The following is a 17,289-nucleotide window of genomic DNA, read 5'->3' as shown; positions in this document are numbered from 1 at the left end:
CTCCCCCACTGCTCTGTGCACTGTAAAGAGCCAACATGTGGAGCAGGACTTGCCCACTGTCACTTTAACCAAGATAGTCACCCTCTTTGCACCAGTGGACTCTCAGAGTCAGCATTAAATCATTAAATATAGTACTTGAGAGACTATTGTGGAGGAGACACTTTTACAATGCCAAAAGTGGACAGATTAAAAGACAGAAAATGTCTTTCAAACTCAGCTGCTGTGTGACTTAATCTTTACCCATTCTACACTCTCTACACTCTCCTTATGCATTGTCTTTCACAGCTTCTCAGCAGATAGAAAAAACTTTGATGGTTTGATAGAAATACACACACACACATATACATATATACATATATATATATATATGTATGTATGTATGTATGTATATGTAAAATCAGGCTGCGGCCAAAGATGGGTGAGCTTTGAGTGGTGAGAAGACTTTGGTTCCTGTAGAGCAATTCCAAAACTGTCTTGAATGGATCTATTTGAGAATTAAAGTACCTAAGACATTGGGTTATCCATGGACCTTCAACTTCAGTGCGAGGTTTGCATCTGTGCTGGAAACTTTTTTGATAACAGAACCGCTCTTCCCTCTTACATCTTCTTAAATGACAAAACTTGTAAGTATTGCTTTATTTATTGATCCCTAGGAAACTAGGGATCACTAAATAACTACTTAAAATAAAAAATAAAATTTTAAGTTCTCAGGCACTAAGTGCCCAAGGGTTAATTCAGTAACTATTGCTCACTGGGTGACCTGATTTCAGCATCTAACCAGGAGAATCACAATTGTTTTGTCACTGGGACAGGGTTTACTTCTGAAAGGCCAGCAAGTGTTGCACACCCAGCATTCCCAATTTCAGAAGACAGCAAAGAGAAAAATCAGATTGTACATCAAGGCAAGATTTTTAAGCTTTTTGTCTTGGTTAAGTGAGAGAGCAAGTGAAAGGGACTCCAGCACACAAAATTACATGATCATGCAGCCTCACAGGTCACAGCAGGACCTGTGCTTCATATCTGCCCCTTGACAGGGATGTCAGTTTTTAACAAGAGCTGTGAGAGATGGCTTAGCAGCAGGTTAGTCTCATGAATTCTTATGCAGCCTGCTGTTGTAAAGGAAGAGCAGCAAGCCCGAAATCCAAAGGGTGAGTCAAATTACCTGCTCTTTTTGTGGTTTTTTCTGCCTGGAGAGTATGGTATTTCTCATGGTTCAGCCTGGTTACTGCCTTCACTGAATGCTGAATTCTAAATCCAGAAAGCCCACAAACAAGGCTCACTGTGCACCTCCTCCACAATTCCATGTCCCCTAGTGCCTCTAGATCCTTTGTCTCTCAATTCTATTAAAGTTGCTTACAAACATCCCTGTCTTAGAGCCCCTCACAGCCAGAAGAACGTGCCTGAGCTCAGTAGAGCAGTTTTCAGGAACTGGTGTTCTGGAACAGGTCATCTCCTGCTTCTGCAGCTCTTGACCATCCCGAGGGTGCTCAGGGGCTGCAGCACCACTGTGCTCCATTTTCACTGAAGGAATTGACACAAGAACAGATTCATGTCGTGCCACTTGCTGTTCTCACAGCCTTTGTCTGAAAAACCAAGGCTCAAGTACTACTCTGCTTGTACTGTATCTCATTTGCCAGGGAATTGGTAGAAAGGCACAAACTTTTCAGTTTTCCCCATATTCTGCTGTTTGATTCTCATCAATTTTAAAGGTTTGGGGTTTTTTTAAGACTACAAGGAGAGGAGAAACGGTAATCATCAGAAAATAAAGATATCACAGCACCTTGCACATGAATGTATTACAGCAGTCATGAGCACAAAGATTGCTCTGGTAGACAGTGGGTGGGGGGGAATGGAAATTCCAAAATTGTCTTGAATGAATCTGAGAATTAAAGTACCTAAGACATTGGGGTTACCCATGGACTTCGTTTGAACTTCAGTGTGGGGTCTGAGTCTGTGCTGGAAACATTTCTGATAACAAAACTCCTCTTCCCTCCTACGTCTTCTTAAATGAAAAACATTGTAAGTATTGTTTTATAAAAAACCTTATATGTGCATAAAAACCATTGTTATCAAGGAATCTCACTCTAAAACCATAGTTGACATTCAATGCTTAGCCTTTACATGCTGCCAAACCAAGACAGGAATGTAGTCCATTAGCTTTCTCAGTCACTAGTATAATAAGGACCAAGGTATAATTAGCTGACATTCCAAATCAATAGCTGGACTATGAGCAATTTATGCTCTACTAATTCAAGAAAAAAATAACTAAAATTTACTCAGATTTATGCTCTGAATGAACCAAACTGCTGAAGAGCATTGGACAGTGAGTTGTTCATGGACCAAGACCAGACAGGCAAATTTTAACCAAACTAAATGAGAGGCATTCATTCATGCAGAAGCAGGATTTAGAATGGAAACAAGGGCAAGGCCTCAGAACATGGGCACTGTAACTAGTGGAGCTCAATATGGCACTGATGGGGTCAAATCCTACCAGGGCACACTTCAGCATTAGCCAAAATTAAAACCTCCACAGGATGGTCAGAGGACTGGACTCACTTATGCACTTGCATTTTAATTCCATTGCAGGAATTGTTGCTGACTGGCACAAAGTGTTTGCTCCTGTGGATTGCCAGGGTGAAAGAGAAAGAAGCTGGCAACGATTCTGTTTCCCCATTTTATCCAAAAGACCCATCAGGGTCTCTCAGACCCAAAGCTGCCATTTTACAGGAGTAGATGTAAAAACCCTACACCAGCTTACCTGGAATCCACACAACTCATTGCACCTGCCTTCACCTTCCCTTACTCATTCCTCTTGCTTGCTTGTAGATATTTTTGTTTCTTTCTTCACTGGCTCTCAGAATAGTCAAGACTGCATGCCAGCCTCAAATATTTACTTTCAGAATAACCTTGAGGAGAAGGAAAAAAAAAAAACCCAAACATTTTGTGGACAAAAAGACTTTTAAAAACTTTTCACAATAGTTTGCATTGAGCTTGCTGAATCCACTCTCTCTCGTGTGATTGATTCATTATTCCCCATCAGTTCCATCAGTGAAAATGATTTCCAATATTTTTCAGGAAAAAAACACAATGTCAGTAGGGCACAGTCAAACACACAATGGCTGTGAGTAGCTCAATAGACTGAATTACTCTTGCACAATTCTCTTTGCCCTGCAAAGAGACATTTTGCAGCATCAATTAGGTTCAGCAAGCATTTCGTTTAAAGTCAAGAGCTGGGAGAATAATGAATTTCTTTGAAGTCTGATGACAGCCTAGGCAATAGCACAAGTAGAAAGAGAAACAATCTGGAAAACTCATTTACATAAGAAATTGTACCAGCTGACCTTTTATTAGATTTGATCTTGTGAAAGATATCACTATATGAATTTATCATTCTCACAAGCAATTTCTCATCTAATAAGGGCTATTTGCTGCAAATTATGGCACTGGGCTCAGTAACTCCCTAGTAAGGGTCAGTGAGAACAGAAATGATGAATGTAAGGGACAAGTGCAGAGTGCTCAGGTCCAGTGAATTTCACACCTCATCTATATTTAGTGTTAATTTGCAAAATGAAATGTCTGCTTGCTACCAGGAAATATCAGAACACCGACAGACTTGCCCAAATCTCTCTGAGTACCTTCAGTAGTTTTTGGTTTTTCATTTTGCACAGAGCTACCCAAAACATGAGGAAATTGAAGATGCATACATGAATAGTCACATATCTCTGGTTCTTACAGGTGGCACAGGACCCTCAAACAATGATTTTTTAGGGGCATTGATGTACAGCTTTCCAAGAAAGTTTAAGTAAGGAATATGCCAGAGATGGTAACAAATATCAATGTGGAAAGTTTATATTGTTACTCTTCAGCATTTGGAAGGAATAGCACAGAGATACAGGAAAAAAACCAAAGGTGGGTAAACTGAGCAGCAAATTTAGGGGCAATCTGAAGAGAGAGGTCATGGAAGTGACAAGGAATAATTTGACTCAGCGGTACAAAACCCATGTCTTAAAGTTACTGGGGAACAAAAGCACCTGATAGCAGTGAAACAGAAACACTTTATTTCCAAGACAGTCAAAATATACCCTTTTGCAGCAATCTCCTTGTGGGTCTTTAGCATGTTAAGTTGCAACATGAGCAAATATTTCTTCTGTGATTTCATTGCAGCTTTCAGTAGCCTTAAAATGAAATCATTTTTTCTTCACAATAGCATCGTTCTGTGACTATGCCAACAACTTCAGCTGAAAACAGCTTTCCAGAGACTGCCACATCCAAAATGCCATTGTCAATAAAGGATGAAACCAACTAGCACTGATTTGTTTCTCCAAGAAACATCAAAGGGCTTCCTAATAATGTGCCAACTCTTGAGAAAAATAAATTTCCATTATTCAGAACAATTGCATGTTGTAAACTTATCTTTTTTCCCCGATCAGTTTATATTATCTTGACAATGAAACATAGTCATTAATGAGTATTTCTGAAACAAAAAGAAAAAATTAAACCTTTGAACATGTTTTCATAATACAGCACATACAGACATATAAGTAGAAATAATATTTGCTCTTGTTTTTAGTTTCGAGATTACAGAGCATTTGGTAATAGTTATTAGTGTTGAGGACCTTCTTGCTTTGCAGCTTGAGATGTTTTGGTCCTGTTTCTTGGGAGACTGTGTGCAAAACCTTTTTTCCCTTGGGTTTTTTTTTTGGGTGGGTTGATTTTTTTTCTTTTTTAGGGGTGGGGGGCGTGTTTGGTTTTTTGGGTGGTTTTTTTTGTTGTTGTTGTTTGGTGGGGGGTTTTTTGTTGGTTTTTTTTTTGGTTTTTTTTTAAGGGAAAGAGAGAGTGAAAGTAGTTTTGTTACACCAGGAGAAGAGGCACTTTTCTATCATGCTTCCAGCACGGAATAATCATAAGCAAGATGAATCCTAGTTTCATGGGGGTGCAGTATTTATTTCCTATGCACTACTTAATCCCCTTTCCAAACATCATCATGCTATTTGCCATTTATCTTCAGCTGAAATGTATAAACTACATCACATCATTAATGATCTTTCACCTCATCCTGTGATTTTTGCAGTTTGTTAAAATAGTTTATTTTATGTTTTATTGAAGCAGTTTGTTTTGACTTGATTAAAAGCACCTGCAGATCCAGATATTATTTGTATTAAGTTAAATAATAATAATTTAATGTTTATTTTTAATATTTATTAGGGAGAATAAAACATTTATGAGAGTATTTATATATATTTTATATCCACACTTTCCTATGTCTCTTCTCCAGCATTCAAATCAAAGTGACAGACCTGTTACTCTGCAAACTCATCCAGACCAGTTTTACAGCTTCAACAGTAGCCAATTATTTGTCACAACCAACTTGGTTTTGGGACTAAACAAATCAGAAATAAAGTAATTAAATTATACGAGTGGTCAGAAATGCTACATCCCCTCAACCCGAGGTTCTGGGAAAAAAATCACACAAAAAATTGCTTCTACAGAAAACTGAACACTCATCTGAAAGCCCAAAACTCCCAGAATGGTTTGTTTTCTTGAACAACTATCACAAATGATTTTGGGGATTCCTAGGAAAGCTTAGGAAAGTTTGGGTGAATATTCAGCTCTGCCTTGCAATAGAAGAGTTGATAAACTGGCAAACACACACACACACACATATCTCTGTATTTGTACATTTATGTGCATCTTACACCAGAGACATGATTCCCTCAGTCATAGGGACCAGCACTGCCATTCCAGCCACTGGAACCAGACACCACACCACTCCTGGACCACAGTTTCCACTCATAAAACTGCTCCTACTGCAGATGCCAGCACCAACAGAGTGTTCAGAGCTGTTAATAAATACACTGAATTAGAAAATGTCTCTATATGAACAATGCATCTGAGCTAGACAGATTAGAGGATTAAGTTTCCCACTGCAGCAGTTCATATTATGGTGACACAGAAATGTCAAGGATAACAGAAGTTACTACTGAAGCATTTGAAAAACTGAATAGAAAAACCATGAGTTTAAAGCAAGAGGAAAAAAATATAATTGATTCACAATTCAAATTAAACAAAACAGTGAAGTAAATAAATTATGAGTAGAAATTATTCAACTCTATTGATTAAACTCATTAAAAGGTCAGGTCTCAAACAATTCTGTGTGATACACCAAAACCAGGGGATTCATTTCCTAACCTGCTGAAAGGGGCATATGGGATAAATTTCATCAATTTACCTCTTAGCAATTCAGAGCTTTCTGGAAGTATGCTTCCATCTAGTAAAAGCTGAACAATGTCTCTGTGTGAGAAATCTAGGCATTTCTCTTGCTTCCAAAGGATTAGAGGTGGCATGGGGGGTGTCCATCAGAGAGATCTTCATGTAAAACAAACTCCATTGCCCAAACACAGAAATATCCTGTTTTAAAACCTCATCTCAGTTCCTGAAATTGCCTTCCTGTTTGTTTTCATTGTCTTTACAGTAAAACTAGTATTTCTTCTGTCCTGAAATTATTTTTTAGTACTAAATAACTATAAAATTAATTGCACATTAAATTAACCACACTGGAAGTAAAGTCTCCTGTTTTCCCAGTATCACCCATGGAATGGAAAGAAAATCCTGCGTGGATTATTCTTCTTGTTGGTTATTGCACCTGTGAGGCTGGAGAAAACACTTGTGACCTTCAGGATACTAAAGATACTTGATGTCAAACCCAGAGAAAAAGGTAAATTCGCTGCTGATGTGGAAAAGGGGATGAAAAATTGCAGTTAATGGAGTCAGTTCCCTCTGAATCAGTCCCTTTGCACTTGCCAATGTTTTTCTGTCAGGTAAAAGAATGAACTTTAGTCTACAATAAATCATGAGATGCCTGTTACCTTCTTGAGGGTCAAGTGTTGCTGTTTGTAGAGGCAAGTTGGAAAGAAGTGTTAATTTTAAATGCATCTTTAAATGTAGCCCCTCATGTGCACCACCAGCACAGGCTCAGTGTTCAACTTTCCAACCAGAGGTATCAGCACCTTCTCCAAATTCAGAACCCAGCTCCAAAACTGAGGTTTTGCCACCAATATTTCACATTTCTTCGGGGAATTACATCCCAAGAGAAAATAAAATATAAACATAGCCTTTATAAGCTCCTGCAGTAAAGGCAAATGATAAAAATACTTCCTCAGCATCCTTTTCACACACACAAACAAACAGCTATTTCCAGCTCCCCCTTGACCCAGGCAGTGCCTGAAACCCACCAGCTGTAATTCTGCCAGATCCCTGAACTGTGCCCTCCTCTGGCTTGGTGAGTCAGCACCTGCTGCTAAAGGTAAAGAATTACACAAGAGGTTGTTTTCCTCAAAGTCTGAAAAGGAGATGGAGTGAGTGGGTAGCTGTGAATTTTGGGTTGGTGTATGTTTTTTTTTAATTTTTGCTTATGATGGATTTGGTTTGGTTTTGTTTGCTTGCTTTGCAGGGGGGTGTTGCTGGGTTTTTTCCCCACATAATACAAAAATTAATGTTTTTCCCTTGATGTCTCTGCACTCTCTGGTCTTTTTGTTTATTTATCTTTGATTAAAGAGTATGTGCAGTATCAGATAAGAACTGAATTTTTTCCAAAAAAGTCCAATAAACAGGCATTTAGAATGCAGATGTTTCTGAGCCACCCTGTTGAGCACCATTAAATTCACCTTTATGCTGCAAATCCACCATACCAAACAAGCAGAGATGTGCCAGTAAACTGAACCACAAAGGATTTGCTGTCATACCAAGCCTCTGAAACCTGGCCTAATGACTGTTATTTATATTTTAAATCTTTGGAAGGCATAAACCAAACTTACTTGATGCTATATATGCAAATGTGCTATCAAATACTGGTGCCTTTTAGATTACAAAGCACTTATTTTCCTGTGGTGTTTTCCACATAATCTAGCCTCAAATAAAGACATCAGTAATTTTGACTTGATTACACTATAATTATTTAAATATCTTTAATTTCATACACTGGACTAATTATTGTATCTGTTGTTATCATTAAAAGAGATTGTTACAGATGATGTATCTCATATATTCCCTCTAATTGAAAAATGCAGTTCTTGAACAATAACAGTTGTGACAACAACAGCATTTCTGTTTAAAGGCTACCCTGGCAGTACAGCTGGAATTATTGCAAACAAACTGCAGTGAGGCACCACAATTAACAGCAGAGCTCAGGGACAAGCTACTGACAGCTGACTTGGTCCTTTTGCCAAATTTCTTTTTCTTTACAATGATCCAATAGACAAGATTGGGATTTTGCCAGGCAGCTCCCAATGCTTATTATTTATAAAAGTGAAAAATATCCAGGTTTTATCCCAAGTAAATTCTGTGTAGTTGTCTTGTACTGAAGCCTCTCCAGATCCAGGCCCCCCAGAAATTGGGAGCAGAGGGTCAGGATCACTTCCCCCAGCCTGCTGGCAATGCAATCACCTCCTCTATTAAAAGGTGTGCTTTCTCCACATGACCTTTTCCTGTTGGCAGGTTCTTGCTGGATATGGGAAGTGATGATGATGCCTCAGGTTTTAGCTTTTATATTTTTCAGATTATGTGCTGCTTTAGTGCGTAGTTCTGAGCTCCATATTAGGGTATGGTGAGCTCTATTCACAGAGTAGGGAGACAAAACAATTCCTTTCCTAGCCTGGAACCAAGGACAAATGATCCAAATCTCAGGCCCAAGAGCACAAACAAGGTAGACTGAAGAGAGAAAAACAAGGATGTGACTTGATAACCTAAAGCTGGAATTGGACAATTAACTCCAATGTGCAAATGGACCAGAACTTATAAAAGTGAGAGACCCTGTGACCAGGTGTCCATTTTGTGACCATTTTGGTTCATCTTGGGTGCAGCCCTGGCTGGGCTCCTGTACTGCCCAAGGTGCATCCATTGAGGCCTTTTAATAAATCCCTACTTTATTCTTTAACTCTGCCCAGCATCTGCTCTAGGTCAGCCTTCACAAGGCATCAAAGAGGGATAGAACAATTTGCCAGAAAAAGAACAATTCACTTACCTTTGGACGGGTGATGGCAGGAGTTGTTTGTTCAGAGATCTCCCTAAAGGAGAACCTAGAGGGAAAATGTCAGACAAGAAAGCTTCCATGGAAAATATGAGAGAAATGTGACAAAGGTTTAAAAATGGAGACTGACACAATACAAGCAATTGCAGAAAATGAGTGAAGGAAATAAGAGAAGGGGAATGTTAACTGTGAGAAGAAGAACCACTGAGGAGAGGGAGCCCAAACACTAGGCAGACATAAAAGTGAAGATGGATGAATTTCAGATTTGCCAAACACCAACTTCTTCTGAGGAAGAAGTTCAGGTGCAATGTACCAGAATAAAAGAGGATGGAAATACCAGATGAAATTATGAACACTGTGAATATAGAGTGGCATTAAGACTGAAAGCTCTTGAGGGGAGAGATTGCCTTTTTATTGTGTGCTTTAGCAGAAGTCAGGAGGATTTTTAGCATAACTCTTTTCTCCAAGTGCTACTTCAGTAAAAATAATTAATAACAATAACAGTCAAAATAATTCGTAAGACTAATGACTTTACAAATGATCTTGTGCAGTTCTCAAGGGTAAGTGCTCCCTTCCCTCAACTCACTCCCCAAAATTCACCAGTGAATGTAGCTACTTCCCTTGACAGCTCATCTTATCTCTCTTTTCCTTATTTCCCTTGAATTATGGACCAATTAATATACTTTCTACCTTACAAGTGAAGCCACAGTCAGCCCTGTGCTGAAGCTGACTGCATGTTGCATTGAATTTGTAATGAATATCCTTCTGGCTGGCACTGAGCACTGCTTTTCCAAAGTGAAGTGTTTTGGATAGGTAAATAACAAATGCTGGGTTTGTCAGATCTCTGGAACTTTGTCATTCTGCCATGGATATTGCAGTGTCTGATTACCACACTCCAGTGTTAATATCTCTTTTTAAATGTAAGCTCTCAAGAAAATGAGTTTCCCTAGGAGCACATTTGATCATTAACTTATACTTACAAGTATGGAGCAGCTCCAGCTCAGTCTACTCACTCTTCCTCCACGCTGGTGTTCCTTCCCAAGACACATGTTGGGCGGGAGCAAAATCTTTTAGACTCCTGCTATCTGGATTTCTAAGTGAAAACATTCTTAAGGTGCAATTCCTCCATAGAAAACAAAAAACAAACCACCAAACACCAGAGCATATCATCATCTTCCCTTGCAGCCCTTTTGAAGTGGACAAGCAAGGATTTCTCTTTGTTTACAGTAATCATGCCCCCGTGTGAATGAGTGTCTTCCCAAAAGCCACTTGTCAGAGAGCACTGTTGTATTTCATCAGAGCAATTTTCACTTCTGTAGATGAAATTATTGTAATTGAAACAGAATCCATGCAGATTAAAGGGCAGGCAGGCTGATCCTCTCCAAGATCCTTCTTCATGGTTCTCTCCGTCCTCCATTCTTGCTATCTATTGACTAAGATAGATTCAAGGGGAAAAAGGAAATTGGTATTTCCAGAAAATAAGGGTTTTTCTTTGCTGCTGCATTTTCTAACATTGCAGCCTCTCAATTCTTGAAAAACAGGTGGACACATTAGAAGAGAACCAGGGAAGAGAAACTAATTCATGTCAGCTTTGTACTGGTCTGTTGCTATTTCACCTTTCTGCTAACTGTGACACCAGCACAGAGATATTTAGGGGCTTTAGTGGTTTTTGGTAAAGCTAGAAAAGGGTCTGATATTTCACCAACTCCATTTATCAGCACAAGCAGAAACAATAGATGATACATCCATCTGTAGACAGAGCTTCCTTAACAGAAGTGGCTTGAAGAGATTTAAGGAATGTCACTGTGCTGAAATTCTGTTGCCACCTCTGCAGTTCTGGGGCCACTGCCACCACATTTGGAATTTAATGTACATGCTTTTAAGCCACAGATTCATTATTTCAAAGTAAAACCTCACCACTGTCTCTAATGAATGCCTTTTTGTGCTAGCAGCAGCTTCACTGCAATACTATTAACTTTCACTTGTGTGCAAACTGATCCTGTCTCAGCATATTTGAATGAGCAAGGCTACCCTGTAACTGCAGTTTTGTTATAAATCTAATAAATAATAATGCAAGGTGAAATTACATTTGCTCTTTATGCTGTCATATCACATCCATCCCATATGGAATTATTTGTCTGCTCTCAAACGAGAGAGCAGCACTCATCAAGCTGCTCTCCAGTTTTTCTCTTCTGTACTTCTAAGTAGTATTCCCTAATACTGTTGGGAGAGCTAAAAATGGGGTTGGGGGGAAGCGTGTTGCCTAGGAGGCAAAATATCTTCAATGTTCATTAAAAAAATAAGTGAAAACAACAAATCTGCGTCAACTTTCCTAAAATAACAGCAGGGTGCCAAGGCAGGCAGCAGTGCTCAGAGACAGCTGGGCCTTGTTGGAAAGGGAGGGGGGAGAGACAAAAACCAAAATCAGCATTCCTGTGCACCGAGAGGATTAGTTTTGCACATTGTAAACATCTCAAAACAAGTCCTACATTGCAGGACACTGTTTTAGACTGACCTATGATACAAAAACATTTCCTACACCAGGAGAAACATGACCTGGTAGCATGTTCTAGCAGGTAACTACAGCAAAGCCAGGCTGACAAGTCAAGAGGGACCTTTCAGCTGCAGGGATGAATGTTTCTATTTTGGGAATATTCTCAACACTGGATCTGCTACATCACTTCCAAAACCAGCGTGTGATGCAAGCCTCCAGAGCATGATTGATTTGAGACCAGGTCAAAGCTGTCCATGGCAACCTCCCAGGTGCATTGGAGGCACTGAGCAGCTCCTGGCTACCCTTCGCAGGCTCAATAATTAACAATACATCTGATAATGCCACATTAACACCTGTAATAAAAAAAAGGAATACCGAAAGCTGAAAAGTGAGGGACAAAATGAAACGAAACCAAAAAGGCAGCAAAACAACCCAAAGGAGCAAGTTCCTTCGGGAAAGGGCAGGTTGGTAATCCAGGGCTGAATATAGGGATAAAGAGAAAGAGAAGCAGTATCGCAGACATTTTTATGGAAAATACTTTCCTTGGGATTTTTCCTCCTGAGAAGCTGAGAATCCTCAGGAACAAAATGTAAACAATGATTATCTGCTGCTGTGGAATGCAACAGGTGCATCTGTGATTGGCCCATGTTGGTTGTTTTTAATTAATGGCCAATCACAGTCAGCTGACTCAGACTCTGTCTGAGACAGAAGATGTTGTTATCATTCTTTCTTTTTCTATTCTTAGCTACCCTTCTGATGAAATCCTTTCTTCTATTGTTTTAGTGTTGTTTTAATATAATTTTAATATTATATATATCATAAAATAATAAATCAGCCTTCTGAAACATGGAGTCGGATCCTCGTCTCTTCCCTCATCCTCGGACTCCTGTGAACATGGTCACAAAGCAGGACCCACAAGAACTGCCCAACTAGAAGGTGGTGGGAAGCTGGGTATGGAAGCCATGATGCAGAATTCCAGCAGGCAGCTGGCCATTTTGGGCCTCAGGCCCCTGAACAGCTGTTCTGGCCTTTTCCTTGGGAAACAAAACTCAACCATCCAGGTTCCTGGTGTCAGTTTGCAAGAGCCACTTGGCACTGTCAAACCAGCCCGAGTTGGCACTGGTGCCAGCTTGGGTCCGGGAGGCATCCTGCATAATGCAGAATTCCAGCAGGCAGCCATTTTGAGCCTCAGGCCCATGAACATCATTGCAGGCCTTTTCCCCAGGAAACAAACCTCACCACGCCAGGTTCCTGGTACCAGTTTGCAGGAGGCACTTGGCACTGTCCCCTCAGCAACTCTGGGACGAACAGATGAAACTGGTGTGACTTTCCTGGCAATGTTCTAAAAACACATAGATGTGGTAATTTGGGGCATGGTTTAGTCGTTGCATTGCAGTACTGGGTTCGCTGTTGGCTTCGGTGACCTCAGAGGTCTTTTCCAGCATTATTTTTCCTGTGTCATCTCATTCTGTGACCCTTAAGCAAATATCACAAGAAGGGACTTAATGCCCCAGAGACATTCATAAAGGCTTCACTGATCCCCTAAGTTTCTATTGCAATTGTGTTAACATTTTCCTTTCTGACTTTGGCTCTGGTTTTAAGTAAGTATTCCTCATGCAGGATGTTTTTGCTACTTACCTCTTCAGGCTGGAACAACCAGAGGCCTGAACTTGGAAAGAAGTGGTCGACTGTCTTTCAAACCAACAAATGCTGGGAACAGTTGAGATCAACACCTCACTTAACAGGAGACACAAATACAGAGGGGTTATTTCTACATATAGGACCACTGCAGGTACTTCTTTAAAATACAGATGTCCAGTTTCCACAGGCCACAGCAGAACTCTGCAGGCATTCTCATGTTTTTTCACATTTTGAAATACTGGAAATTATCCATGCAGGCCAAACTGAACACAAGCGATCTGCAGTGCAGATAAGGGAGGTGAAAGCCATGTTTCAGAAGAAAAGGTTCTAGCTGGTTAGCTAAATTACCTGATTAAATACTTTTCTCCAAAGATTCTATGCTTAATCCTGTTGATATTTGCATGGTGATAGCTGGGTTTTAAGATTTAATCTGCCTGAAATAAAGTGAATAAATTGGGTGATAAATCTTTAAAAATCAAGCTGCAACTTCCATCTCACTGATTTTATCCTTCCTTTGGGACTCAATGCTATTTGATTAAATACTTGCCCTTTTCTCTCTATTCCATATTATACTAAATTCATTATGACAATTGCTATAATCTGTGTAGCCCTAACTGTAAAAAATAGCCTCCTCAATAAATCTTCTCTGCTTTGTTTGTGCCAGGTTCCGTAGTGGCTTCAGGACATGCAGGAGAGGACAGTCTCAAGCACGACCCAGCTTGTGAGACTACTGCTCATCCCATCCCTGCTCCAGTTCCGGGAGAGTCAAGGAGCCACCTGTGGTGAAGGCTATGAAAATGACAGCAAGGAAAAGGCCCTGAGCCAAGAGAGCAACAGCCACCTGTGGAAAACCTGCAGAGGTCATTAATAACTCACTGCTCTAAAATTTATGGCCAATGCCAATTTTCTGTTGCCTGGGAAAGAAGGAAAAGGGAGGAGGACTTCTAGAATACAGTAGATATTTCAGTTGGAATGAATCAGGTATATAAAAAAATAGAGTTTCAGAAAGAGAAATCTTACAGGATTTACCCTGAAAAATTAGTTCAGTGTGACAATATTCACGGGGTCTCAGGCTGAGGGAAGAGACAAGGATTTGACTCCATGTTTCAGAAGGCTTGATTTATTTTTTTATGATATATATTATATTAAAACTATACTAAAAGAATAGAAGACAGGATTTCATCAGAAGGCTAGCTAAGAATAGAATAGGGAAGAATGATAACAAAGGCTTGTGGCTCAGACAGAGTCTGAACCAGCTGGGCTGTGATTGGCCATTAATTAGAAACAACCAACATGGACTAATCACAGATGCACCTGTTTCATTCTACAGCAGCAGATAATCATTGTTTGCCTTTTGTTCCTGAGGCCCCTTAGCTTCTCAGGAGGAAAAATCCTAAGGAAAGGATAGTTCCTAAAAGATGTCTGTGACAGTTCAGATTTATTTAAATAAAAGAGACAGAAGGGGTCCTACTGAGTCCTGCAGCAGTGCTGCTTAACCAAAGCATTCAAAATTCAAATCAGACCATTAAAAGTGAAAGGATAAAGAATAATGCACAACGATGACTTTTGTTCACTGCTTCAGCTTTGCTCAATAGATTTGAAACATATTTAAACCCCTGGTATTCCATTATCTCTTAAGTTACTTCTTTTTCATAGTGAATATGCTTTCCTAACCATAACTGGGATGTGGTAGAAAGTTGAGCTTGAATGACAGTGACAGGCTTATAACTACAAACATAAGATGCTGTGTACACAACTAGTGCATGCATTTTATCAGGAAACAGTGGGCTGCATACACCTCTCCCTCTCCTTTTCTCAACAGACACATCAGCTGTGCTGCTCCTAAACAGGAAAATCAAATAAGTAAATAATCTGATTAATTTAGTAATGCCTCAGGCTTTAATATGTGAGATTAAAAGACTTGATTTCTTAATATTAGGAGAGTATCAAATAAGTAGGACAACTCTGCAAGCCTCTGGCTTGATTTCACTCTTCCTAACTAACTTTAATCAATCTCTGCAGTCACTGATCCATGATTGCTGCACTGTGGGTGAAACAGCAAGTGCCTTTTGCCTTGCTCAAAGTGTGGGAAAAGATCCTGTGCACTAGAGGAGCCCATAAACATCCAGTGGGCTTAAAAAGCAGGAATGCTTGCTGCAAACTTGGTGGGGGAGTTGAAAATCAGGGCTGTGCAAACTAATTGGTCTGTGCTGACTGCCCCAAACACAGTGTGCTCCAGTTCCAAGGAAGAGCATGGAATAAATAAAGCAATTCCCTGAGTGATCATTCCCAAAAGAGGAATCTGCAGCAACAGCATCCCAGAGTTGTGCTGGCCCAGGGGCTGGCAACCAAGGGGCAAAATGGCAAGGAAAGAGAGGACTGGCTCCCAAGGATCAAGCAAGGAAAGAGGGCAGGCTCATCCAGACACCAGGCAGCCCAGTTAGACGCTGAATGCCAAGTGAGCCATCACCTTTATATTCCTTATTAACCTATTCAGGGCAAGAGGAAGATGGGGAGTTATTTTTAATAATTTAATAATTTTATTTTTTAATAATTTTTAAAGTATTTTCAATTCAAAGTATTGAATTGAATTTTTAAGTATTTTCAATTCAAAAATTCCAGCATTATGGACTAATGCCTCTTGGGCCTTCCACAACTGTGGAAAAGCTTAGCCTGAAAATCCACCAGAAATCCAACCTATCCATCCTAAAAGTCATTCAACTGTACACTTGTAGCACTGTCCCTCACCAAAGATGATGGGTTTAAACAAAGCCTTGTGCCCAAAGCAACTACAAAGTTTCCAGTTTAGACCAGTTCTGTGCCTGAAGGCTTAAATTGCAAGCATAACAACCTGAAAAAAACAGGTCTTTAAGGTCTTGCCCATGTAAATTAGTCAAAAGTACAAAAAAAATCAACTCAGCTAGGGAGGACTAATTTTTCTTTGCCTTCATATATTTTACTAATCAGAGCCAGTTTAGCAGGGAAGCACTTCCAGAAAGCACATCAGCCAGCAAATCTGACACTGCCTCTCAGTGAAAGGCCAGCTGATGTTATGCTGCAAATTAACCCCTTGGATCACGAGCAAGAATCTGCCTCCCTTGGAGGTGGTCAGGGCATTAAAGGCTAAAGGAGAACAGTCCAAACCCCAAGCCCATCACACGTTCTGTAGCAGCCCCCTGGAACACAATTTCAGGAGATTTTTAATATTTATAAACTGTGGTTTCGTGATTACAATAAAACCTATTGCACTTTTGGGGCATCTCCATTGTTGAGGTCTTCAAGTTCTCAGGACTTCTCCATTATTAACAGGAGGTTGGCAAGTAATTGAATGGTCTTTTTAAACACTACGAGCAAATCATAAAAAACCCTGGGAGGAATTTGTGTGTGTTCCTCTAGATACTGTTTGAATCTTGTCTCCAAAGATGACATGATTTTTCTCCTTACTCACTGCTCCTGGCTCTCAAGCTAAATTTGTGCAGCTTACTGAGAAAAGGAGTAAAAGAGAACACAGGAGCAGCATCTGCTGCAAAGGATTCAAGTCTCTGCAGGGCTACACAGCTCCTCTCCCTTCCTCAGCATGCATTTTTAACATCACAGCCTCCCACAAGTTTTGACAAATGGGCAGGCACACTTTAAGGGGATCAGGGAAGCAAAAATGATTTGTGCCACCTTTTGACTGCTCCAGTAGTGAGGTTTTTTGTCGCTGTGTTTTCTGCTAATTGTGGTCCCAACACATAAACATATATACACACACACACACACATTTGTAGGGATTGTTTGCTTGATTGGTTAGGGGTTTTGCCTAAGAGTTGTAAAGGGGATGTAATCAACTTTCTCCTACCCAGAAGGGGGCTATGTCAGCCTGCAGCATTTCAGCCTGAAATTTCCAGCACCAAATGAACCTTTTGATTTTGTTTGAGATGGGCAACACCAAGAACAAATAGACTTGTGTACCGATCTTTCCAAAAAACAGCTTCTAATTAATCATAATTAATCATTATTGAGTGGAAATACAGAGCCATGAGTGACAGTGACTGCATTTCTCCATCAACAGGGATTAAGCAAAGTCACAGCTTCCCTAAAAAACTGGTTCTGTTTGTAAAGACATAAGGAACTGTTTCAGCCATGT

At 40.0% G+C, this 17,289-nt stretch overlaps 1 protein-coding gene across 1 annotated transcript in view; it reads right to left on the bottom strand.

The window, feature by feature from the left end:
• Positions 1-17,289, bottom strand: part of ADARB1 (adenosine deaminase RNA specific B1) — a 342,687-nt gene that overhangs the window by 237,243 nt on the left and 88,155 nt on the right. The gene's annotated exons all lie outside the window — the stretch shown is intronic.

The sequence above is a fragment of the Melospiza georgiana genome, chromosome 7 (genome assembly GCF_028018845.1).
Source record: "Melospiza georgiana isolate bMelGeo1 chromosome 7, bMelGeo1.pri, whole genome shotgun sequence".
In the NCBI taxonomy this organism is placed as follows: domain Eukaryota; kingdom Metazoa; phylum Chordata; class Aves; order Passeriformes; family Passerellidae; genus Melospiza; species Melospiza georgiana.
Note: the sequence above shows the minus strand (reverse complement) of the source record. Positions and strands in the feature narration are given on the sequence as shown.